This window comes from Gracilinanus agilis, chromosome 6, assembly GCF_016433145.1.
Source record: "Gracilinanus agilis isolate LMUSP501 chromosome 6, AgileGrace, whole genome shotgun sequence".
Classification (NCBI taxonomy): Eukaryota; Metazoa; Chordata; class Mammalia; order Didelphimorphia; family Didelphidae; genus Gracilinanus; species Gracilinanus agilis.
In genome coordinates, this window is record NC_058135.1 from 14,620,843 (window position 1) to 14,646,934 (window position 26,092).

Below are 26,092 nucleotides of genomic sequence, written 5' to 3' on the forward strand. Positions count from 1 at the left end.
CACTTACAGTGTTAAATTTGTTGACATATAATTTAGCAAAATAACTCCCCATAATTGCTTCAATTTCATCTTCATTGATAGTACATTCATTTTTAATACTGATTTATTTTCTTTTCTTTTAAAAATCACATTAACTAATGATTTATTTATTTTGTTGATCTGGTCATAAAACCAACTTCTAGATTTACTTATTAATTCAATAATTTTCTTGCATTCAATTTTATTCTCACTTTTGATTTTTAGTATTTTTAATTTGGTATTTATTGGTAATTTTAATTTGCTTATTTTCTAGTCTTAAAAATTGCATTCCAAATTCATTTATCTATTCTTTCTCTATTTCATTAATATAATCATTCAAAGATATAAATTTTCCTTAATTGCATCATTTTCTGTATCCCATAGGTTTTGGTGTGTTGTCTTATTATTTTCTTTAATGAAATTATTTATTGTTTCTATGATTTATTCTTTAACTCATTAATTCTTTTTTTCACTTTGATATAATTTTATTTTTGAAAATATTTTTCCATGGTTACATGATTCATATTCTCTCTTTCCCCTCTTCCCTCACCCCTCCTGGAGTTGACAAACAATTCCATTGTGACCCATTTATTCTTTGAAATTGCTACTCTCCAATTGATTTTTTCTTTGTGTTTCCATGATCTTTATTATATAATCGGTATGAAAAGGGGTCTAAAATATTTCTGCTTTTCAAAATGTGACTATAATGCTTTTGTTTCCTAATATATGGTCTATTTTTGTAAAAATACTATGTACTGCTGAGAAGATATACTCTTTTCTATTTCTCTTCAGTTCTCTCTACATAACTGTTGTATTTGACTTATCTAAGATTCCATTTATCTCCTTGTCTAGCATTAGTTGGTGAAGGAAATCTTTGGGTGGTTACCATTGACATCTCTTGGCTGATGTCATGCTATTGGGATAATGTTGTGAACAGGTCTTTTCTCCCATATTGCTTTTGGTTTTGAGCTGCATTGATTTGTATATTTAGATATATCTTAGACCTGAGGATCATAGAAGAAGAGATCTTGGTGATGATCTGGTTCAAATACCTGACTTTACAGATGAAGAAAACTGAGGCTTGACTTTTTCAAGGTCACACAGGTAAAAGTTGGAACTGGAATTTAAGCCCAGGTATTCTGATTCTGAATCCCTTGCTTTCCTTCCATATTAGGTGAATTGATCAGGCCACCATGTTTATTTTCTACAAGGTGTACAGACTCAAAAAACGAACTCATATGCAGCTGGGTCTGAATGTTGGAAAATCATAGTACAGGTTCACAGTTCTGAGCCTGAATCTGTTCCTGATGGATGGGGATATAAGCAGGAGGTGCAAGGGGCTGCTGATCAACATTAGGAAGAGTAGCTGACCTGGGAATAGGTGATGCCTCTTAATACAGAGGTATGGGAAGGGGACTAACCCATAAATCCTGCAGCCCTCTCTAGGGAGAAAAAACACAAAGGAAGCCAAATTGATGCTTAACTCCTTCTTTTCAAATCCTATGCTGTGCTATGAGCCCCTATGGGCCCCACACATGCTCAAGTCACAGCATGTTTGTGTTCTTGTCTTCCTGGTAGTGGCCTCATTGCTGTCTCAGAAGAAGATATGGGTGGGTTCTATCCCCAAGATGGCTTCTCAACTAAGTCAGGCATATGGCACAGGTGATCCCATAGAGACCCTCTGTGTGGCGTTTGGCAGGAGAGCAGAGAAGCTCTAGAAAACAAACAGAAACACTTTTCCCCATCACTGCATGCAGGTCTTTTCTCCCTCTTGAGGCTTGATTATCAGGGTTAACCATAGAGAAAAGCCAGGCCTGGACACCAGGTATCCAAGGCCCAGGCTCTTCTCACTAGACTACATTATTTTATTTTGTTTATTAGTGTGAGCGAGGTGGGATTAAAAACACGATTTGTTGGGTTCATAGCTCAATAAACAGTTTGAGGGTTCAGTAAATACAAAGACAATCCTAATAAAAAATAGCTAACATTTCTAGGTAGTTCTCTAACTGGGTCAGATGAATGCCCTCTGTGAGCCAATGAGCTCTTGGCTGAGCCAAAGAATGTGTTATTGATGGATTTGATTGGCTGTTGTTCATTGGGCAAAGGCTATAGGAACACAATGGGACATCTTTCTGCCATGCAGTTATGTCTGGGTCCCAGATTCCAGATGGGATGCATAGGGGCACAGAGATTGTTGGAGGTTCTGCCCACTGGGGTTTTGCACAAAGGCTGCCCAGGATCCCATAGTGCTAGGCTGGGGGATCATGGATGACTTCAGCTCACACATTTGAGGTTTTTTTTTGCCAGAGGATGGGAGCCAAGCCTTGCCACACTGGTGAATATCAGGGCTGGACAGAGCAAAGGAAGTCCAGCCTTTAGCTTTGGGTTGTGTAGACAAAGAAAAATCCATAGCCTAAGAGGCACTGGCTGATTTTAAGCCTGTCAATGATCTTCTATCCCAGGACTTACCAAATGTCACCCCTCCATCACACAGGGCATGCTCAGAGAAGAGAGTTGTCAGACTGGTGTGAGAACCTGAAGAGCCACCCAGAAGTCCTTTGGCATTACAGATGACAGGGGAGCTCTCTGCAGATATGACCATGGGGGTTATCTTGCTCTCATCCTGGTCCCTCCGGTGTAAACTGGGGCAACCTTTGAACAGAGAGAAAGAGGGTTGAAAGAGCAGTGGTGTTCTGGGTGATGGGGGGGCAGCTCTGTGAGTTCCATGAATGTGGCTGGAGTCTTTTCAGTGGTGTTTGGGCTCTGAGGTAAAGGGGCAGGTTTGCTCCCTCCTGAAGATCAGAACATATCTCTGTTATGTCCAGAGGGCTATAAAACAATGTATACCCTTTGATTCAGCAATAGCACTACTAGTTCTGTATCCCAGGGAGAGGAAAAAAAAGGGGGGAAGGACCTACTTGTATGAAAACATTTATAGTGCCTATTTTTGTGATGGCAAAGAATTGGAAACTAAAGGGATGTCCCTCAGTTGGGGAATGGCTGTACAAATTGTGGTATATTATGGTGATGGAATACTATTTGCTGTAAGGAATGATGAACAGGAAGATTTCAAAAAGAGCTGGAAAGACCTACACGAGCTGATGCAAAGTGACATAAACAGAACCAGGAGATGATTGTATACAATAACAATAATATTGTGAAATGACCAACTGTGAAAGATTCAGGAATACAATGATCCAGGACAGTTCTGAAGGACTTATGACAAAGAAGGCTGTCCACCTCCAGAGAAAGAACTGTTGGAGTCAAAATGTAGGTGAAAGCATGCGATTTTCAATTGTTTATTTGGGTATATGTTTCAGAGTTTTGGTTTTATAAGATTATTCACAAAAATGAACAATATGGAAATATGTTTTGCATCATAATACATGTATAACTCAGATCAAATAGCCTGCTAGCACTAGAAGGGGGAAGGGAAGGGAGGGAGGGAGAGAAGTTTAATCATACAACTTAGAAAAACTTGTGTGGAAATTTGTTATACAATGTAATTGGTAAATAAATAAATAGTTTTAAAAAAGACATCTCGGATGGAGCGTACTTTAGCTGGGACCTGGCTAGTTCAGCTCCCTCTCCTTGCTCCAGATGAAAAGTAGCCTGAGGGCACAGGCCACTTGGTGATCTGGACAGAGTCCTGGACCTGAGACTTTGAAGTCCTTCTTCCCTACTTCCTTCCCTCCCTCCTTCCTTCCTTCCTTCCTTCTTTCCTAAATATAGTTTTAAAAAATACTAGCCCAAATTGTGGAATATTGTAAATGACAAAGGGTTCCTTGAACTAACTATGCAAGGTAGAAAGTACAAAGTTGTTGTCTTCATTTTACAGATGAAACAACTAATTAATTTGCCTTTCTCACTGAGTTGGACTTTCTATGTCCAGACAAGTTTGAGGCTGTGCCCTGAAATTTGCCCTCTATATAGCCAAAGATAAGGACTCTGTTCCAGGGTGGGGAGAGAAACTGGTCTAGGACACAGGTGAGCAAGAGATCATCCCATCCCACTCTCATGTACTTTCTTACTTGAATTATTCTCTCTTTTTTTTACAATTATATATTATTTATTGTTAACACTCCCTTTAAATTTTTTGGAGTGCCATATTCTCTCCTTTCTTGCCCCTCTCTGTCCCATTGATGGTGGTGATTATCCTTCATACTTGGAGAGGACAAAAATGACATTACGTCAAAGTAAATGTATTGTGTCTAGCTGTGGTTGGTCAGACCAATATGAGCTCAGAAGGCTCTACCATAAGTCAGGCACAAATAGTCCACATGAACCTTTGGGATGGAGATATCTCCAAATGTGTACATCTCACATTTCTTTTGAGTCAAATCTGACCCATTGAGAAGGCCAGCAATCTATCAGTTATACATATTTCCATGTTAGCCATGCTGTGAGAAAAAAAAAGCAAGAACAATGAGAAAATATTATACTTCAATATGCATGCAGAGGGCATCATTTCTCTCTCTGGAGGTGAAAAGCATTTTTCGTCATGGATCCTTCAGAATTATCTGGGGTCATTGTTTTGACTAGTATAGCTGAGTCTTTCACAGTTGATCATCCTCAGGTTATTGCTGTTACTGTATACAATGTTCTTCTGATTCTTTTTATTTCACTTTGCATCAGTTCATGTAAATCTTCCCATGTTTTTCTGAAACCATTTTGCTCATCATTTCTTACACCATAATAGTATTCCATCACAATCATATACCACAACTTGTATAGTCATCTCCCAATTGATGGGTATCCTCTCAATTTCCTATTTCAAGGGAGATATTCAGGAATACATGGAGAAGCTGGCTTAAGATGTTTGTGTCCAGATCCTAGTTTCTTCGTGTGTCAAATGTAATGGATTCTAGTCCCATTTGCTCTGTTTTGCTGAGTAGAACTTTCAGGATATAACCAAGGAACATGTCTCTGGAGCTTTGCACAAAGCAGTTCCCCAGGCTGATTTGTGTTCATGAGGCTTTGATTGGTGAAGCAGAGACATCTGAAAATAGGACAGCTGCTCTTCTAATATAGTCAATGGACTCAATGGCTCACAGGGCCAGAAATTGGGAGGACTGGACTAGAGAGTCATCAAATAAGGAAATTGCTTGAGTTCTGTTGTCATAAGGGACAGAAGACTAAACTTAGAGGTAAGATGACTTGGGTTTAAATCCCTCCTCAGATATACTTAACTATATAACCCCAGAGGCAAGCAGTTTAATCTTGGTGAACCTCAATTTACTAATCTGTAAAATGGGAGTAATAATAGGGTCTACTTCCACAGGGTGGTTATGAGAATTCAGTGAGATGGCACATATTTTATGAATCCCGAGGCACTACATAAATGCTAGTCATGATGATGAACATGGTGAAGTACCATGAGAATCCTGACAGGTAATCCTGACAAGAATAGTTAAAGGAAATTTGAGGATGATCCCAGAGAAGGGAAGTCAAAGGACAGGAGAGCTCTTTCCAAGGATCTGAAGACAGAATAAGGGGCAGACATTAAAGAGAGAAAGATCCAGGGAGAGTGTCATGAAAACCTCTTTGAACTAAAGAGCTGTCCCAAGTGGAATGAGCAGGCTCAGGAAGGACCAACTTCTCCCTCACTGAACTTCTACATACAGAAACTGGATGGCTGTCTAGGCCATTGTCCAGAGGATACTCAAACAGGTGTGGTTGGAACCAGATGGTCACGGGGGCTCCTTCCATGGGTGAGATTTTGATCTGGTAAGAACTTGCTAGGTCATCATTGAGTCTAACTCCATTAAACAACAACAAATAACATATTTTTATTGATCTTTTTTGTTTTCTACCTCACTGTTATAATTTCCAATAAGAAATGAGGAAAAAAAGTAGTTCAATCAAACTAACCCACCAACTGATTGTGGAGTATCTACCATATTCCACCACTATGATCTATGAAGAAAGTTTGCCCATTTTCTCTTCTCTTTGGCACCAAGGTTGGTTACAATAATTAAATAGTAGTCAGTTTTTGAGTTTTTATGTTTTTAGGTGTCCTCTCCATTTATATTGTTGTTAGTCAATTGGTATATATCATCCTCTCTATAGCCCTTATATCACTCTGTAGCAGTTTGTAGCAGACTTCCCACACTCCTCTGACTTCTTCACATTCATAGTTTCTTATGTAGAGAAGAGCCCTATGTGGAAAGGATATTGGGCCCAATGTGTAGGGAACAGCGAGGCCCATTCTATGATAAGGCCTGTCAATGTATATAACTCAAAGGGAAGCAGAAGAGATATCTCTCGCCTTTTCTTCTCCCACCTTTCTCCAAGGGAGTCTTTCATTCCTGTCAGGAGAGGAAGCAGGAGGTGGGGTCCACAGACTACTCTGCTCTCCTAAGAAAGAGGATTAGAATTATATCTATGTTGTTATTACATCTATCTGCTCTTTTAAATATTGTTAATCTAGAGGATATGATCTAGTATTCACTCTAACTTCAGATCACTTTGCCTTATAATTATTGGGAGGGGGATAAAACTCTATATTCAAGGTTTGCTCCCTTTGCCACCAAATACCAGTTTTGCGAAGGACACACATAACAAATAGCAAATGAATCAATTTATTTGAGTGGATAGCAAAAACGGAAATCAGAGAACGTATTCACAGAAGAATCTATACAGATAATACAGAGTGAAGGAGCTCTCCTAATGGGAGCAAGACAACTCAGCTCAATCAAAAGAATGTTTTGGATCTCATCCAAGGAGAGACTCCCTGAAGTCTTGAGAGTAGCAATCTAGATATAGGGACATGATGAAGACTTCCTGGTCCTCTCATGTCTTCCTGGTCTTTTCCTTCAGTGATAGGGTTGATTTCTTCCATCTTCACTCTCAAAGTTGGAAGCCTGAAACATCTCTATTTGAAGCTCGATGTGTCCCAAAGGGGATTGGCACTTGAAGAGTCCAAAAGTCCACTGAAGTTGGAGATCTCTTGCCTCACCAATTCTGTCCCATTCCTCATGCAGGGCAGGGCTTTCATCTCCACTAATGTGGAGAGAATCCCATACTGATGGGCTTTGGGACAAAGATTGCATTTATATTCCACTAGGATTCCATCACATTCATATATCTTAATTGATATTAATTAATTATATATATTTAATTAACATATTAATTAAATATATATGTATATGTGTATATATATATATATATATAGCCATTTTCCAGTTGATGGGCATCTACTTTGTTTCCAAATTTTGTCTCAGCTATCAAAAGGTAAAGTATTGTTTTCGTGTATATGAACTTGTTCTTTCTGTCTTTGGTCTTCGTGGTATATATGCCTAGCCATGTGACTAAAAGGCATGAACATTTTAGTAATTTTAAAGCAAAATCTCAAATTGTTTTCCAGAATTTCACAGTTCCACCAAGACTCTATTAATGTGCTTTTCTTCTCACAATCCCTCTTGAATTATCTATTTACACTTTTTTTTGTATTTGCCAGTCTGTTAGATATGTCAAAACCCCCAGAGTTGTTTTGATTTGTATTTCTCTTTTTAGAGTTGTAGAACAATCTTTCAAATGGTTGATAATAATTTATAATTCTTCCTTTGAGGAATGTTTGTTAACATCCTTTGATCCTTTATCCACTGGAGAATGTTTCTTGGTTACATATTCATCCACACACCCCCATCTATGTATGTATATACATGCACACATTTTTGTGTTTACTCCATTACATATCTCAGCAGGCCCTAATTAGTGTTGAGAGGTTTTTATTAATTTCTCCTTTTTTATATTTAAGAGGAAAAGGAGCAATAATATTTTTCAGTGAGACCCCTTGCTGTGCCGCTTGACAGTTGGTGACAATTAAAAGGGTGTGTGGCTGAGTGTGGTTTTGTAAGTTGCAGAACACTGGAAAGGGATTTTTGGTCTCTGGGTCCCCTGGGGAGAGGAGTGTGTGTGACTTACTCTCTCTGGGACTATAGGAGTCAGAGAAAGGATTTAAGGCCTTAATAGTCTTATTGATTATTGATTAACTTGGGTAGTGTGATAATGAGATTAAATCTACCCTGCCCATCTTTAGATTTAATCACCAAAGGTGAAAACATCTCCACTTAACTCACAAGTTGGGTGGTCTGTGCCCCACGTGTGCCAGAAAGAGTGACAAATTAAAATTTACTGACTGCCTCCTGGGCAGTCCTAAGAAAAGCATCTGTTGTGATTGGACATGTCAATAAGAGGAAGGCACAGGAAGTGATGCAAAAGAGGCCCCTTTAAAAAGAGATCTCAGTGAGCTCAGGGCTCTCTTCTGGTTCATGACCGGGACCTGAAAGAGCTCTTCTGGTTCGTGACTGGGACTTGGAGGAGCTCTGAAGCTGGTGAGACTGTTCATAAATCTTTCCTTTGGAATTCCAGTTGGTGAGTGTAAAGACTGAATCTTCCTGAACTTCTCTTAAGGAACTTCCCTTTCAAAAGAGACTCTGTGACTGAAGCTTTTGCTTCATATGTCTCCGGGGCCTTTGGGCCTCAACCCTCAACTCAAGGCTCGGTCCCTTTCCAATTGAGAACTAGTTAGATCTGCTTGGGTTAAACGAGGGACCTAAGTGAATTGTTTAGTTTGTCAGGCTAATTATCTTACCTTATCCTCTCTCTAAATTTCATACTTTCTCTCTCTTCTCATTTGTAAATAAACCTCCATAAAAGTAATTTTGACTTGAGTTTATTCTTTAGTTGGGAATTGATAATTATTTAATTCCCTGGTGACCTAACATTTTAATATATTCAACCAGAAAAAAAACCTTTTTCCCCCTTACAGTAGATAAGGTAGATAGATAGTGGTTATATTACCAGATAGAGAGAATAGGAGAGTAGGCAAGGGCTTTGACCTAGCAGAAAATGCTGCCCTCTGAGGTAGATAGATGTAGAAAAATTTAGTTAGGATTGGGATTTGGGGTATAGTTACAAGCTATTGTAAGATTACTTTCACTTTCCTCCTTCCTATTTCCTATCCCTATTTCCTCATAATAAACTAAGTGTTTTGCATTTAATAAACTGCACACTGGCTTTTGATCAAACTCCTGCCCCCCAAAATTTAGCCCCTCATAGCCTGGTGAGCCAGCCAGGAGTTTGATTAATCTATTGATCTTCTGTTCTTTCCAATATTAGGAAAAGGATAGGAGTGTAACCATGGTGTTCAATATCATGGCATGGATAGTGAATGAAGTAGTGCTTCATTACTTTAGAGAACTACTAATACCTGGGACTTTCAATGAGATTTACATCTCACAGTTTTGGATGGCCTTCAGTTAATACTGCTTATGGGAGTGTTTATTCTATTAGGATTGTTTCTAAGATACTCTCTATATCAAGTATTTAGTTTAATCCTTACTAAGAAAAGGAAACAACTGAAAGAGATATTAATGGAGATATTTTGAGGATTGTATCTCTAAACTGACTAACACTATTGACCACCAAAATAAAACTCTCTCTTAAATTGAAGATAGGATCTCTCAAATGACTAAACATATAAAGCAACAAAATGAAACTATCTCTAAAGTTACTCAACGTGAAGATAGTATTTCCCAAATGGCTAAAACTATTATGCAACAAAACGCAACTATCTCTGAACAAAAAGAAATTATTGCTCAGTCTACTAAACCTACCTCTCCTATTGTTTCTAATTCTCCTACCAACACACCTAAAATTAAAAGCCCAAAGAAAGAAAATACAAACCCTAGCCTATTCCCTTTAAGAGAAATACCAGCTCTTAACATTAAGAAGAACAAGTTAGTAACTATTAGGCACCACAAACCACTTACCCCTCAGGATATGGAGGGATTTAAGCACAGCATTCTTTCTTTTGAGGAGGAGCCTATAGTGGTTATAAAAAAGCTTGAAACAATATACAGGCAATTTGATCCAACCTGGATTGATTTTGAATATCTTCTAGATTAGTTACTAACTAAAAAGGAAAAGGATTAATGTGGCGATCTCTTTATCATCTGTGATAATCTGATAAAGACAGTTTAGTTGATAAGGAAATAAGGACAGAATAAGGGAGTTGTCTTTTACCTCATGCATCCAGCTCTGGCTCCTGGAGCATAGAGTTTATTATATATATTTCAAGACTCATTTCACACAAAAGAACCCCCCCAAACTTTGCAGATGTGCAGAAGTTACAAATTATGTCACATCAAAACACAAAACATTGGCTTCAGAATAGACCAAGGCTAAGGCTGAATTTTGACTAGGTTCTTTTCAGAAAGCCAAGTTGGGGAGTATCTTGGCCTTGGCTATAACAGGCAGCAGCATTCCTTGCTGTGTTAACAGTGTTAACCCTTTAAATTCAGGTTTGATAGGAACTTAAAACTTTTCAATAAGGTCACAATACTTTTCAACAAGAAATCACAAGGATCACAGGAGTCTCAGATTTTTGTCTTCTCTTATTGGCTTCCCACAGATTAAGTTATTAAGCTCACCAATGAGGAGAGTGTATTTCACTGGTCTGAGTATGATTCTCATTGGAACTTTAACGATGAACAGGACTATGTAAGATTGTGCCTAGCTTTTAGGAAGGCAATTCTTAATGCAATGAGAGCTTGTTAAGATAACCCTAGTACCTGGACAAAATTTGAAAAGTTCAAGCAGGCAATAGGAGAAAATCCTTCATGGACAAACTTGGAGAACTGGGAGGAAGATATATAGACATTGACTAAAAAGAGAAAGAGACATTAGACAATTGAGAAGGAAGTTTGTAACAAACTGTTGCAAAGTAGTCAAGGATTATTTTAAAACCATTTGCCCTAACTGGATGAATATGGACCTTGATGAATTAAGGAGAGTGGCGGTTTATGTTTATAATGGACATGACATGAAAGATGCTGATGATAGTGATTTAGTGGAAGCATTAAGAAAGGAGATAAAGGCATTAAAGGGAAAAATTGATAAACTTGAAAAAGGTGATACAAGTTTTGGGTTAGCTATGGCTCCTGTGTGAGAATATACAACCTAAAAGACAATATACAAACCAGGGACCAATGTGTTACTTGTGTGGAAAAAGTGGACACCTGATGATAAATTGCAGATGCTGGAATCAAATATTCAGTGATTTTAGAAATAATGGTGATAACTTTAAGAATATTCTGGAAATAATATTCTAGAAATAATAATAACAGAAACTTTCTGAAATAGCAATAGAATAATAGAAACAGTAACCAACCTGAGACAAATGACTTGTTACAATATAACCACAATGGGGCACACCCACATAATAGCCAAACTGTAACTCCTCAAGGAGAGGAATCTCAGAGAGGTGCACATGGTCCTTTATGAAGGTTTTCCAGGGTAGAAAGGACTCTGGAATCAAATAATGAAATATTTGATTTTCCAGACCCAGATATAATTTCACCAGTTATATCAGTCCATTCTTCCCTGGATAGCTGTGAACCACATTGTAACATAGTTCTTTGCTCCAAATGATGTAAAAAATGTTAATGTTATTAATGTTTGTATTTAACACTACTTTCCAGAGTTTTATTTTATGGTCTAGGAATTATAAGTGAAATGTAAAGACTCTTACAGATGATATAGCTCATATAAAGAAGTTTCAGCGAACATAAGCAACTCAATTCCAGATACCTGCCATTGAAAATGATTAGCTTCATACATTGAGGGCAAGACTACAGATACAACTGGACACTGTTTTTAAGGATACTGAAATTCAAGAAAAACACTACAAATGGACAATTGGACAATATTTACAAGAACATTGGATTACTACAAAGACTACTACAAATGGACATTATTTTAAGGATACTGAATTTTGTGGGTAAATAAAGGTTTCTTGTACATAAATGTTTGAAATGGAATGTAATGGGTAAATGTATAATTTTTTGTTATTATTTGTTATATATTATGTTATAGGATTTATTAATTCTATATAGAAATAATTATAATAATACTTTTATAGGATTATAAAAAGTTATAATATACTTTTATAGGAAAAAGTTAAAACTAACTCATAAGTAAATGGTAAAGTGTTATAACTGTTGATCAAGATTCCTACTCAGGGGGGATATATTAGATGTTTAATATATTAGAATATATATTAGATGTATAAATGTATATATTGAGATTATATCCACCTCAGGGAGGATATATTAGTTGTATAGGTATTAGATGTATATAATGTGTATATATGGTTCTTGTTTATTTTCTTGTTTAATTTTTTTGTGTATAGTAATTATAAGGTGTATTTGAATTAATATCTTTAGGTTCTTATTTCTATAAAGTATAATAAGAATAGGTTTTATTTATGTAGAGTATAGTATGAATTTTTTTTAACCCTTGTACTTCGGTGTATTGTCTCATAGGTGGAAGATTGGTAAGGGTGGGCAATGGGGGTCAAGTGACTTGCCCAGGGTCACACAGCTGGGAAGTGGCTGAGGCCGGGTTTGAACCTAGGACCTCCCGTCTCTAGGCCTGACTCTCACTCCACTGAGCTGCCCAGCTGCCCCCTATAGTATGAATTTTGTGATTGTAATTTCTTTAAATATTTGGAATTGTATATTACTGGAGACTTGCATGTTGCAAGAATTGTTTTGCTTTTTTAATTTCTTTTTTTTTACTTTAATTTTTGTAAACCCTTGCCTTCCATCTTGGAGTCAATACTCTGTATTGGCTCCAAGGAAGAAGAGCAGTGAGGGCTAGGCAATGGGGGTTAAGTGACTTGCCCAGGGTCACACAGCTTGGAAGTATCTGAGGCCAGATTTGAAACTAGGACCTCCCGTTTCAAGGCCTGGCTCTCAACCCACTGAGTCACCCAGCTGCCCTGTTTTTTTTTCTCTCTGTACTTCTCCTTGTTTATAATATAGAGTATAGGATAGTTTTATCTGAAAAGTCCATTGGGGAGACTGATCTCCCAATGGATCTCAGGGGGGATAGGTTAAGAGAGGTGTTTTTTTTTAGTTAATTTCTCCTTTTTTATGTCTAAGAGGAAAAGGAGCAATAATATTTTTCAGGAAGCTGTGCTGCTTGGCAGTTAGAGACCCCCTGCTGTGCTGCTTGGCAGTTGGTGACAGAAAGGTATGGCTGAGTGTGGTTTTGTAAGTTGCAGACCATTGGAAAGGGCTTTTTGGTCTCTGGGTCCCTTAGGGAGAGGAGTGTGTGTGTCTTACTCTCTCTGGGACTGTAGAAGGCAGAGAAAGGATTTAAGACCTTAATAGACTTATTGATTATTGATTAACTTGGGTAGATAAGGTAGATAGATAGTGGTTATATTATCAGATAGAGAGAACAGGAGAGTAGGTAAGGGCTTTGGCCTAGCAGAAGATACTGCCCTCTGAGGCAAATAGATATAGGGTTTTCTAGAAAAATTTAGTTAGGATTGGGATCTAGCATACAGTTACAAGCTATTGTAAGATTACTTTCACTTTCCTCCTTCCTATTTCCTAATAATAAACTGTTTTGCATTTAATAAACTAAGTGTTTTGCATTTAATAAACTCCGCACTGGCTTTTGATCAAACTCCTGTTCCCCTCCAATTAACTCTTCACATTAGAGATATTTAATGCAAAGATTTTTCCCAAGTAAAAGCTTTCCTTATTTTTTGGGAATATTGATCTTTTTATCTGTATGTAAATCTCTTAAATTTCATGTGATTAAAATTATCTAGTTTCTCTTCTGATTGCCTCTCTATTGCCCATTTCACTTTTAAAAATTGATTCATTCATCTACCTCTCTCTGCTTTTGCCTCCTTTCTCCTCCACTTGGATACATGTACAAAATTTTCTTACCCTCCTCCCCTCCAACCTTTTCTTTTTAGGACTCTTTTTTCTGTAACCTCTTTTTGAATCTCCCCTTTGTTTATTCTAAGTTTTATTTTCTAATTGATGGGTTATATTTATTCCTTCTATATTCTTAATGGGGGGTGGAGTAAAGATTTGATACGGGAGAGGAGAAACAGATTTGAGTTCCCTCTTTTATCCAGTTTCTATGGTATTGCCTTTGTACATCACATATCACCTTCCTTTCTTCCTTTTGTTCCTTATTCTGAGGAATATCAATTCATGAGAGGTGATACTCTTTGTGTCCCAAATCCTGGGACCTGTTCTTACACCCTGCCAATATCATGATTAGTTTCCATTCCTAAGGTCAAATTTTAGTTTTGTTCCATGATGCTTATCTTCTACTATGACCCTTCTGCGTGCCTTTCTGGCTGTTTTTCAGAACTCATTTCCCCTCTTTTCTTCGGATAGTCTACTGTCCAGGGTGGTATTACCCCTTCACGGAGAACATGGTATCCCCATGTAAAAACATCCCCAGATGAAATCCATTATAAATGGTCCAGTATCTTATGACAGGCACAAATCTCCTTTTCTTACTGAAAAGTTCTCTAGGGTCATTCTGTTCTTTCCCCTCTGTACCCCTATATCGTGCTCTCTTCTCCATTGATTTTATCCTATTTATGGATATCTCTTATTCTTGTTGAGACACTAAGGCACTTGGTCCTTGCCTGTTCACCTATAAAGGGTACATCACACACTTATGCTCTCTCCCATTTTAGCCATTTCCCATTCCCATTCCCATCCACTCCCACAAAAGATAATAAAGTTATGAAAGCAAGGCAATTTTGTTAGTGGAATATTAATCCAATCTGTTCAGCTTCATTTCATCTTATTATTTAAGTTTTCCTTATATCCTAACCCCTAGTGACTTTTAAATAATGCCTTGAGGGTTGTTTTTTTACATTCATTTACTTCATAGATCAATCTCTTTTAAGAAAACAATTCAAATACAAGAGAATTTATTCCATTAGTTTGTCATTGTGGTTGTACTTAATTGCCTTTCTTATGTCTTTATTATTTTGTCATTTGCAAGTTGAATAATATATTCATTTTTTCAGAGATATCCCTTCAGAGACCTTTCTTTCATTAAATATATCTTTTTTCATGGATGAATGTGCCATTTTTGGTTGTTTCTTTTATTTCCTTTGCTTTTTTGGAATGTACTATTCCTTTTTATTCTGTCATTCCTCATGAATATGGAATAATCCTATGTAGGTTGAACTGGCTTTCCCTCCCATTTTTTTGGGTGCTTCAAGTGAAGTTCCATTTTTGTGTTCCTTTTATGAGTAAAATTTGTTTGTTGCTGCAGTTGTCAAATTCCATCCCTACATGACTTAAGATCTACAGTAATTTTTCTAGAGGCAATCCATAGTTTCTCTTAATGCCTTATTATTTGAATTCAGAAATTCTGGATAATTTTTTTTTACTGAATTATGATGTTCAAGTTCTTTGATTTGTCATGGTCTATTGGATTCTTAAGTCATCTCTGTACATACTGATTTCAAGGTCAGTCACCCAAGATTGTATAGACTTCAAATGTCTGTTAATATTAGGGACTTTTATTTCCCTTCTTCAAATTTTCCTCCACCTTTTTTATTTTTGTGTTCCAAGGATGTTATTTAATCTCTCTTGGCTTCTATACCTTTGGTGAGATTCTTTAGCATGTATTCAATTTTTCCATCTCTGTGCATTATAATTTTAAATTCCATGTGAACAATTCTGATTCAGCCTTAAATTTGTTCCTAATTCTTCTTTTAAATATTTAATTTGTTGAACCAATTTGTTCAATAATGATACATTGCTAGTGTCTCATGACTTTACAGAGGAGAATGAGACTGGGTGAGACTAGACATACACAGATAGTATATTTCTTTCTTTTTTTTTTTTTTAAACCCTTGTACTTCGGTGTATTCTCATAGGTGGAAGATTGGTAGGGGTGGGCAATGGGGGTCAAGTGACTTGCCCAGGGTCACACAGCTGGGAAGTGTCTGAGGCCGGGTTTGAACCTAGGACCTCCCGTCTCTAGGCCTGACTCTCACTCCACTGAGCTACCCAGCTGCCCCAGATAGTATATTTCTGAGGCAGAATTTGAATACAGGTTTTCCTGATACTGGAAGTCCAAAGTCTGATGCACTCTGCCATGTTGCCTCTCACAAATGAGAAATAGAGCCCAGATTCTAATCTAGACCTTCTGGTTCCAAGACTGTGAGCCTTTCCCACTGTACCAAACTTCCTCCTTTGACCACTTCTGAAACTGATTTATTCAATAGCTATTTTTTAAAAAGTGACAACTGTGTTGCGCGCGCACGCGCGCGCGTGCGTGTGTGTGTGTGTGTGTGTGTAAGAACTGGCCCTGTAGTATTCAAGAAAATGCTTTCACCCAAGGTGAAGGACCTAAGTTCCCTTCTTTCTTTAGGTAGTGCATTCACATTCATTATCCTAGCAGTGCCATAAGGAAATAACCCTTCAGTTATGGAATGGAGGCCCCCAAACTATCCTGTTTGGGGAACTGGAGATCAGGACACAAACCAGCTATAACTTACTTTGTGCAAGACTCACTTTTGTCTTTCTTGCTACTGACCTGTAAGGACTTGGATCCAGTTTTACCAAAAGTTGGTGTGTGAATTTAGAGGAAATGAAAGTTCTACTCTGACTGATAAAGTATTTTAAATGGGAAAAAGTGACTATTGTGTGGAAGGATTTTGCTTCCACTGCAAGGAGGTACAAGTTGGAAATAAAAACCACCCCAAATCCCATTTCTTCGGGTGCTTTATGCATAAATCCTGGGACTCAGAAGAGTTACAAGTCTTACTGCCCTCATTTTGCACAAGAGGAAACTGAGTCTCAAAGTAGTAACATCCTATTTGCTCCAACTACAGTACCATAGCTAAGTCCTTGTACCAACTCTTGGCCACTGTGGGATTTCTAGAGCTTATGGAAGACCCGGGAGTCCTTGTGCCCTGGGGGTTGCTGCCTAAACCGGTGTCATTCAGGAGGCCTGCTTAGAGAAACCTCTCTGTCTAATGTCTAAATTCCCTGATTTATTCAGGGAATCCGACTTAAAGTCCGAGGATAGAGTCTGCAAATCACTGAACCTTTCTAGCCTCGTACTAGAGCCTGGCTCGGCTGGCTGCTAAGGAAGGATTCATAGCTCTGTGGTCTGTTCTAACGCCTTTATTTTACCCAGGAAGAAATGGAGGCCAGAAGAAATAGAAGAGAACCAGGATACAGCCTCCGTGGCACCGAGCCATCACCAACTCTGAGCTCCCAAGAGAGTGAGTGGAAGAGAGGCCAAGAATAGAAAATGGGGCTCACCTTGTTTCTCCAGGCAATAGCGGGCCAGTCTCATTGCAGTGCCATCATAGCTTCCTACGTCCGCTTCTTCCAGAGACTCAGACCTAAAGAAACTTGAGCTGGCTCAGCTAAGCTGCTGATGCGCGGCTCCCTCTGTGATGTCACGCTGCTTGTTGCTATGTGCGGGGACCCACCACGTCCCCTCGGTCTTCTTTCCACAAAAAGCCCTGACAGGCAGGCAGAAGAAATACTGACTCCAAGCTTAATGGCCGCTGACTCCTCGCAGCCCCTGGCAGGTGGCGATAATGATGATAACGGGCACCTCCTGTGGTTGTTAGGCCTGAGATCAAGGATGGAGCATCCCGCCGACCTTAAGCCCAGATGCCTCTGGGGGCCCTGCTCGGGGCCAAGTGCCGCTTTGTAGGCCAGTCGCTGAGAAGAGTTCAGAAGAAGCAGATCAAAGAAGGATGCGTTTGAAGAAACTGAGCATATTTAGCACGGAGAAGGAAGACTTGGGAGAGAGCCGAGAGCTGCCTTGCAGTATCTGAAGGAAGGAAGAGGTTTATTCTGTCGGCTTCCAGATGTCATAGCCAGGCTCAAAGGCGGAAGCTGCCAAAAGGCCAATTTGGGCTGGAAGTCAGGAGAAACTTCCCAACAATGAGGATGGGCTGCCTTAGGAGGTGGTGGGAGCCCCCTCCCCTCCCCTGAGCGCTCCCTTTAGAAGGGCCCATTTCTCAGGTCAGGGCCGGACTTATCTCTTTCAAACAGGAGAGTGTGTGATTCTGGGATCTTCTGAGGAGAGCATCTTAAGGACGAAGGGACAGTCTGCGTGACGCATGGAGCTAGAGAAAACTGTGAACAGGGTTGCATGAGGAGAGAATGTTCATGGCCTCAGTTTCCTCATCAGTAAAATGAGGATAATAAGAGCACAACCTCCCAGGGCTGTTTACAGATGAGATAATTTTCTACAAAAAAAATCTTTGGAAACTTTAAAAGCGCTACATAGCAATTATTGGTTTTGTTATTTTGTTTGCTATGTGTAAAATGTCTATTATTATAGAGTTGCCTGGAGCTCTGAGGGGAAGTGACTTGGGAGGGTCAGAGGCAGGATTTGAACCTACGCCTTCTTGGCTCTGAGGTTAGCTCTTTAACCATTATACAACATTCCCCTTTCAATAGTATCATTATCATCACTGAAATGAATGTTCAAAAACATGCAGGCTGGCATTCTTCCCTCATTTACATATATATATATATATATGTATGTATTTTAAACCCTTAACTTCTGTGTATTGTCTCATAGGTGGAAGATTGGTAAGGGTGGGCAATGGGGGTCAAGTGACTTGCCCAGGGTCACACAGCCGGGAAGTGTCTGAGGCCAGATTTGAACCTAGGACTTCCCGTCTCTAGGCCTGACTCTCAATCCACTGAGAGTAGAGAATTTTTTTTAATTGAGTGAGGATACTGGTATCGAATCCATATGTTAAACAATAAAGCTTTGTGTTTATGCCTCCAATTCGTCTCTCATAATGACTCTGGAGTCCCTGACCTTAGACAAATAGTCTCCCTGAGCAAGCGCACAAACATAGCTGCTTGAAACCAGCAGAGATGCCCAGGAGAGATGACATGATACTCAGTGGAGAGCAGGGATTCTAACCCAGCAGAGACAGAAAGTAGCTCTCCAGGGAGAGGCTCTTAGCCTTGGAAATGTGAGTTGTCCCAACCGTCATGTGTGCTGGTTACATTTCCCTCTGTGTGCATTCTGTGTGAGTGTCTCCTCACCCCATCACTGGAGTGTTACCTGCAGAAGAGTTTATACCTCGGTTGGTGTAGGGAGGGATCTTGTCTTGTTTGATATTTTGTTTTGATCGATATATTGTTTGGTTAAATCTTTCCCTTTTAATTAGTGCCTTCTTTCTTCTTGACTCAGTAAAAGTAAAATCACGGGTGGGGGCTCATGTGCTTTGCTGACTAGCTGTGTGTCAGAAGCACAGGGTAGCTTTATGGGGGCTCAAAGAGAACTGGTGGTGTTCTAGGCTGCAATAAGAGAGTCATAATATCCAGAGTGGGGGTAGAAAACTACAGTCTAAGAGCTGGGGGAAGAAGTAAGAGCCTCTTCTACAACATACAAGGAGTCATTGAGTTTTCTTTTGAAGACTTCTAGGGATGGGGAACTTACTATCTCCTATGGCAATGAATTCCTCATTTGAATAGCTCTAAGCATCTGGAATATTTTGTGTACATACATTCAGCCCAAATCTCTAGCCATGGCTCCTAGTTCTGCTTCGGAGGTCAGGCAGAAGTCATCCTCATCTGCAATAAGATAGTATTGTTTGGATAATAAAATGTGGAATTTGGAGTTAGAAGTCGTAGACTGAAGTGTCAGTTCTTAGATGTGTTAGTAGTCATGTGCATCACCAAAGATAGGTTTCCTGGTTTCAGTTTCCTCATCTGTAAAATGGGATCAATCACAAGTATATATTAAACCCCTTCCACATTTCAGACACTGAGGATACAACGATAAAAATGAATCAACTACTGCCCCTACAAAACTCCTGACTCTCTTGCTCATGGGGACAGACAGGAAAACATTTCAAAAATTTAAAAATGCTATGAACAGATGGACTCCACAGCCCATCCTTCAAAACCACAGGTATTTGCCATGTTATGACTCCTGAGTCTTCTTAGAAGACTAAACGGTAATAAATAGATAAATGATTTACATTTTTAAAAAAAAATGTAAAACCTAAACAGTGAGAAGTATATGGGGAAAGGGCTGGAGCTCAGTGCCAGCCCTGTTCCCATGCTGGAAGCCCTTTAAATACCCAGAAGATGGGGAATCATTCATGATACACTGATGGAAAGTTATCTGCTCTAACACATAAGCATAAAACTAGCACATTGTAGGCACTTCATAAATGCATGAATGAATAACGAATGTCATGAAGAACACAAGTGAGGGCAGGCAGGTAGCACAATGGTTAGAATGCCAGCCCTGGAGTTCTGGGTTCAAATCTAGCCTCAGGCACTGCTTCACAATGTGACCCTAGGCAACTCACTTAACCCCACTTACCTAACCTTTGCCCACCCTTCTATCTTGGAATTGATTCTAACACAAAAGGGGTAAGGGTTTAAAAAAAAGAAAAGAACTATAAATGTGGGGAATTCAGAGAAAGCTGGACAGTCCTTAGGAAATCATTCAATGCGAAGCAGGCAAGCAAATAAGACTGCTTCCCAACAGGACCAAAGGAATGGAGGACCTCAATAATTAGAGCTGTTGGCATGGTGGATGGAGGGCTGGACTTGGAATCGGATACAAAACCTGTGCTCAAATCTTGTCTTGACCTTTCCCAGCTGTGTGCTCCTCGGCACTCTTGTCTGACTTGGTTTCAACATCAACAAAGAGGAGATAATAGCATCATGTAAGTCAGGGGTCGGCAACCTTTTTGGCCGTGAGAGCCATAAACGCCACATTTTTTTAAAATGTCATTTCGTGAGAGCCGTACAGTGCTCACAGTGCCGCTCCTGTAACAGCGCCTGAAAAAAATGGACTTTATGGCTCCTGCAGAAAGAGCCACATCTGGCCCTCAAAAGAGCCATACGTTGCCGACCCCTGATGTACTAGTTTAATGATGATGATCATTATTACTATCTACAGCAGGAGGAAAGGAGTGAGTTGATAAAAAAGAACTTAGATGGTGACTTGGAGTGACTGGAAACTTAGGACATTCTGTGCTTTGAAATGAATTTATTATGAATAACAAAAACAAATGCATTTATTTTAATGCAAATAGTAGCAATCTAATTGAGCACAATGATGTTTCACGCTGCTTATAATAAATTATATATGAGTAAAATCTATATGAGATTGCTTACATCTCAATGGGGTGGGGAGAGGGAGAGAATTTTAAGCTTAATATTCTTTGAAAAATGTTGGAAACTTTTAATATGTAATTGAGGTGAGGATAAAATACAAGTAAAAACCTTCTTCATTAAAAAAAAAATTAGAGACCAAGCACATTTCCTTTGAGATATTAAGATAGGAGAACTAACCTGGTAAGTCAGAGGGTTACCACAGACAGAATCTGGTCTCAGATGCAGCCTAGCTGTGTGGCTCAGGGCAAGTCACTTAATGCCATTTGCCTCAGTTTCCTCCTCTGTAAAATGAGTTGCAGAAGGAAATGACAAACCACTCCAGTCTCTTGGCCAAGAAAACCCCAAATGGGGTCACAGAGCTAAACACGATTGAACAACAACAAATTGTTAATCAAAACAAATTTCCGCATCAGCCTTATCCAAAAAAAAAAGATATGTCTCATTTTGTGTTACCTTTTTTGTCAGGACGTGGGCAGTACATTTTATCATTAGTCCTCTGGAATCCTGGTTGGTGGTTATGCTGATATGAGTTCAGTATATTAATATTCCTCACATTTACATACTATTTCCCAATTTGGGCTAGTTTTCCATTCTTTTTCATTTCAAAAAGAACTACAAATTTTTTTACATCTCTAGATGTACACAGTATTGACTCTAAGACAGAAGGTAAGGGTTTAAAAAATAAATAAAAATAAAAAAAGAAGTCCTCTATTTATTAAGGATCCATTTCATCTTATAGTTATATATACTCAGTTTTTCCAGGTAAGTTATTCTTGGTGGTAAGCCAATAAATTCTTTGCCTTCCCTAATATCCTATTCCAAACTCTTTGCTCCTTCAGAGTAGTGGCTGCTAAATCCTGTGTGATCCTGAGCTAGATGGTGGTATTCTTTGAACTTTGAATTCTTTCTTTCTAGATGTTTGCAGCATTTTTTCTTTGACCTAGAAGCTCTGGGTTTGAGGTATAATAGTCTAAGGAGTTTTCATTTTGGGGTTTGTTTCAGGAGGGGACCAGTAGATTCTTTCTTGTTCTTTTTCCTTTGGTTCTAAGAGAAGTGAGTATCTAGATTTCCTTTAAGATTTCCTGAAATAGGATGCCTACGATTTTTTTTATTTATCATGGTATTCATATAAACCAATGGTTCTTAAATTTATAACATCAAGTCAGATAGTTGTTTGGGACAATAGAATGAGTCTCAGCTTCACACCCAAGGAAGTTAAAAGATTGATAAATTCCCATGGACACTTATTTGGCTAATTGGTTGTTTGCTACTGGTGGCAAAGTAGATTTTAAATAAATTCATCTCCTTACGAGACAAGTGACAAAGTATTTCCCTATCTGGTACTGAAAGTGAAAGCACCTGCTTGTCTCGGTTAAAGAATTAAAGGGCAATCTTCTGGACTCAAGGTTAGAAGGGATAGCAGAGCCTATATTTCCTCTTAGGAGCAGAAAAGTGGAACCTTAGTGGAATTCTCAGAGGAAAGAAGAAAATGGAAGCAGAAAGGAACGCCATAGCCATATACCTAATCAATCAACAAACAGTTAAGTACCTACTGTGTCCTGGACACTGTGTCACACTTGGCATCAGCCCCATGTCCAACAGAGCAATGCTTAATGCCAACTATAAGATCAGTAGTGACTCTATTTATCTGTGTATATGGCAGACCAGCAAGGAGCAGACCTGGTGGAAGGAGAAGGGCAATGACCTTGCCCAAACCTACCTGTGTCCCTGCCACCATTGGAAGCATGCATTGCCCTCTCAGACATGTGACTTGGTTACATGTCTTCCTTACATTCGTGTCTCTCTACATGCTTCCCACTGGAGGACCACTTGACAGAGTTATTGCTGGGGCGATTCCCAACACAGATTGGGCCACTACCTATCATTTTATTTCTCTTTTGAGGTCCTGTGGGTCTGTGATGCTGATGTCTTGGTGAGCTTATATTTTGCATTCGTTTGTTGGCTTCCAAAGAGCCCCACTGATTGCTGGTGTGGAAAACATGAAATGGGGGCATGTTCAATGACTATAGGGGATTCGATGATAAATCCTTTGCATCTGAATTACCTGCAAAATATCTTTTTGAATCCCAGAGTGTGGGTGGGACACTGTGGGTGGCACAGAGAGAGGGCTCCTATTTTCAGTCCTTACCTTGGGTCTCTATAGCAACTGTCCTCCAAATATCACAGAGCATGTTTGCACCTCTCGCTTCATTTATAATTTATCACTTCCTTTGGGTGGTGGGAGTGGAAATCTAGCCAAAGACGTGATTGGGCCCTAAGCCACCCTGAGCTCTACATGGCCTTGTTCTGTGATTCTGTGATTCATCACGGGGGCTCCTTCCCCTACCTCATGCCTCCATGGAGGTCTAATCACCCATGGTGTCTCAGGCTGCCTTCAGAGACACATGCTGAGCAGAATAAGGGGGTGGAGAGCTCTGCTCAGTGTGCTTTGACAGCTCCCAAGGGTTTAATTGACATCTCCATGCAGGTGACTCCTGGGCCTTTCTATCCAGTCCTGCTGTTCTCTACCTCATTAGGCCCCACTGCAGTATTGTGTTCTGATCCAAGATGCAGCTCCATGCTGTGCCATCCAGGTTAAGTCACATCCCTCTCTGGGACTCGGCTTCCTGCCTAGGAGAGGAGAGGGCTGGACCTCAAGGTCAAAGACAAACTCAAGAGACATGTTCGTTATCCAAGGATTCAAAGATGACTCCCTTCTCTTCTTCTGATCTTCACCTTGTGTCTAGTCAAGAGACAGGGAAAGAGGAGACTGTTCCCAAGTGGCTCAAACAAGGGTCCTTGACATTGTCCCTCTCCTCATTCCATCAAAAGGGAAGAGAGTTTGTCCTTGAAGAGCCCCCCCAATTTCCTCCATGAGAGTGGTTAGGTCATTGGTAGGGAGGAAAAGGATTTTGTGCTGGGCATTATTTCTGAGTAGAGTCTTAAAGAAGGACTGCTAAGGAAATCTCATGTAGCTGCCATGAAAGACTTTAGATGAAAGTAGTGGTTATCAAACATTTTGGTTTCAGGACCTCTTTATACTCTTAGAACTTGTTGAGGATTGGGACATCTAGGAAGCACAGTGGATAGGGCACTAGGACTGGAGTGGTTGTGTGACCCTGGGCAAGCCATGTAACCCCCCTTTCTTTGCCCTTGCCCTTCTGTTTTAGAGTTATTAGGACAGCAGGTAAGGGTCTGAAAAATAATTTAAAAAGAAATTATTGAGGATGCCCCCTAAGAACTTTTATTTATATCAGTTGTATCTATTGTCATTTTTCATGTTATAAATTAGAATGTCTTAGTATTATTATAAAAAGAAATTTTAACCTTGCAGAACCCCCCGAGAGGGCATTAGGGACCCCCAGGGCTCTCTAGCCCACACTTTGAGAATCACTAGACTGAGCTGCAGTCCTAATCTTTTTCTGTAATATGTAGCCTAATGAGGAAATGATTCGGAAGCTCAATATGCTTCTATAAGTACTCTGGGTTTGTCATCGCAGGTAACTATACATTCAGCCCCTAACTCTCCCTTGTGCTTCAGTTGCCCATTACTAATTATCCAGTAGACACATCAAACAGGATGTCAAACCAGGACATCACAAACTCTACGTGGCTAAAACTGACCAAAGTATCCGCCAAGCCCCCTTAACCTCCCCTCTTCCGTTCTTCCCTATTTCTGTCCAGGATGCCACCGACTTTCTAGGGAAATCAGTCGAGTGAACAATCTTTATTAAGCATCTCCTATGTGGGGGCACAGAGCTAAGCAGACACTCTCTCAGGGTTCATTCTCCCTCACCCCCACATGCAATCACATCTCATTGTTTTCCCCCTCAACATCCCTGATTTGACCTCTTCTTTCCTCTCCCCCATCAACCACCCTGGATCAGGCCCTCATCAGCTCTTGCCTAGATTACTGTACCAGCCTGCCTCAAATTTCCCCCCACTCCAGTCCATCCCATGAACTATTTAAAGGGATTTTTCTTCTGTGCAGATCTGATCAGGAGATGCTCCTCCCCAACAACGCTTCTAGGATTAAACATCAACTCTTGGCCCCAAGCCTATCTTTCCAGCCTCATTGGCTATTTCTCTCCCCTCCCTCCCTTTACAGGCCAGCCTCCTACTTGGCCCTTCATCTCTGCCCTGGTCATTCCCTCTGCCCAGAATTCACCCTTCCCAAGTCCTCTGCCTCCCTCTGTTAAGATACAGCTTGGCCACCCCCTTATTCCAGTAAATTTTTCTGATTACCCCACCTGCTCGAGCCTTCCCAAAATGCCTGGTTTAGAACAGCTTTGTATTCATTCAGTTTGGATGGAAACATTAAGGTTTGAGTTCCAAGCAGACTTCAGTCATTTGTTAGCAGTATGGTCCTAGACCAGTCATTTCACCTCTGTTTGCCTCCATGTCATCAGCAGTTAAAAAAATGAGGTATAATATATAATAATACCTACTCCCGGAGGCGATTGTGGGAGTAGAATGAGATCATTCCACTGTGCTTTGCAAATGTTAAATTGCTAGAAATTCTAACTATTAGAGGGCCATAGAAATGTTTCTGATTTTCATGATTCACTCTATCTTGGGTATCCCAGAAGTCTAAGCTAACGGTGCTGAAAAGAGCACCAGGACTTTGGGGACACTGCACTCTTTCCCTGTATTCATGTCCTTGTTTCCCCCCAGTGGAGATGCAAGCTCAGAGCCCCAGTGCCCAGCCCAGGGCAGATACATTTAGGCGATTGGGTGGACACATAGTTGTGTGTGTATGTGTGTGTGTGTGTGTGTGTGTGTGTGTGTGTGTGCCTGCTTGCATACACGTGATTTGTGGGTAGTTTAGCAAACCAGACTCCATTCTGTCTTATTGATTGGAAGCTTCTTGAGGGCAGGGACTGCGCTCACGCCCAGAGCCCCAGTGAGCAGCCCAGGCGATAGGTATGGTGGATGCTTGATACTAGCTGACCTGTGGGAGCCAGGGCTGTGTCCCAGCAGGGAAGGCTATCCTTGTGTCTCAGGACCAGGGAGCAGGGCCAGTCAGTCACCCTTGCCTCCCTGAAACATTTACCAGCTTCTAGAGCCAGCCTCGATGCCTCTCAAGGCTAGTAGCGACCCTA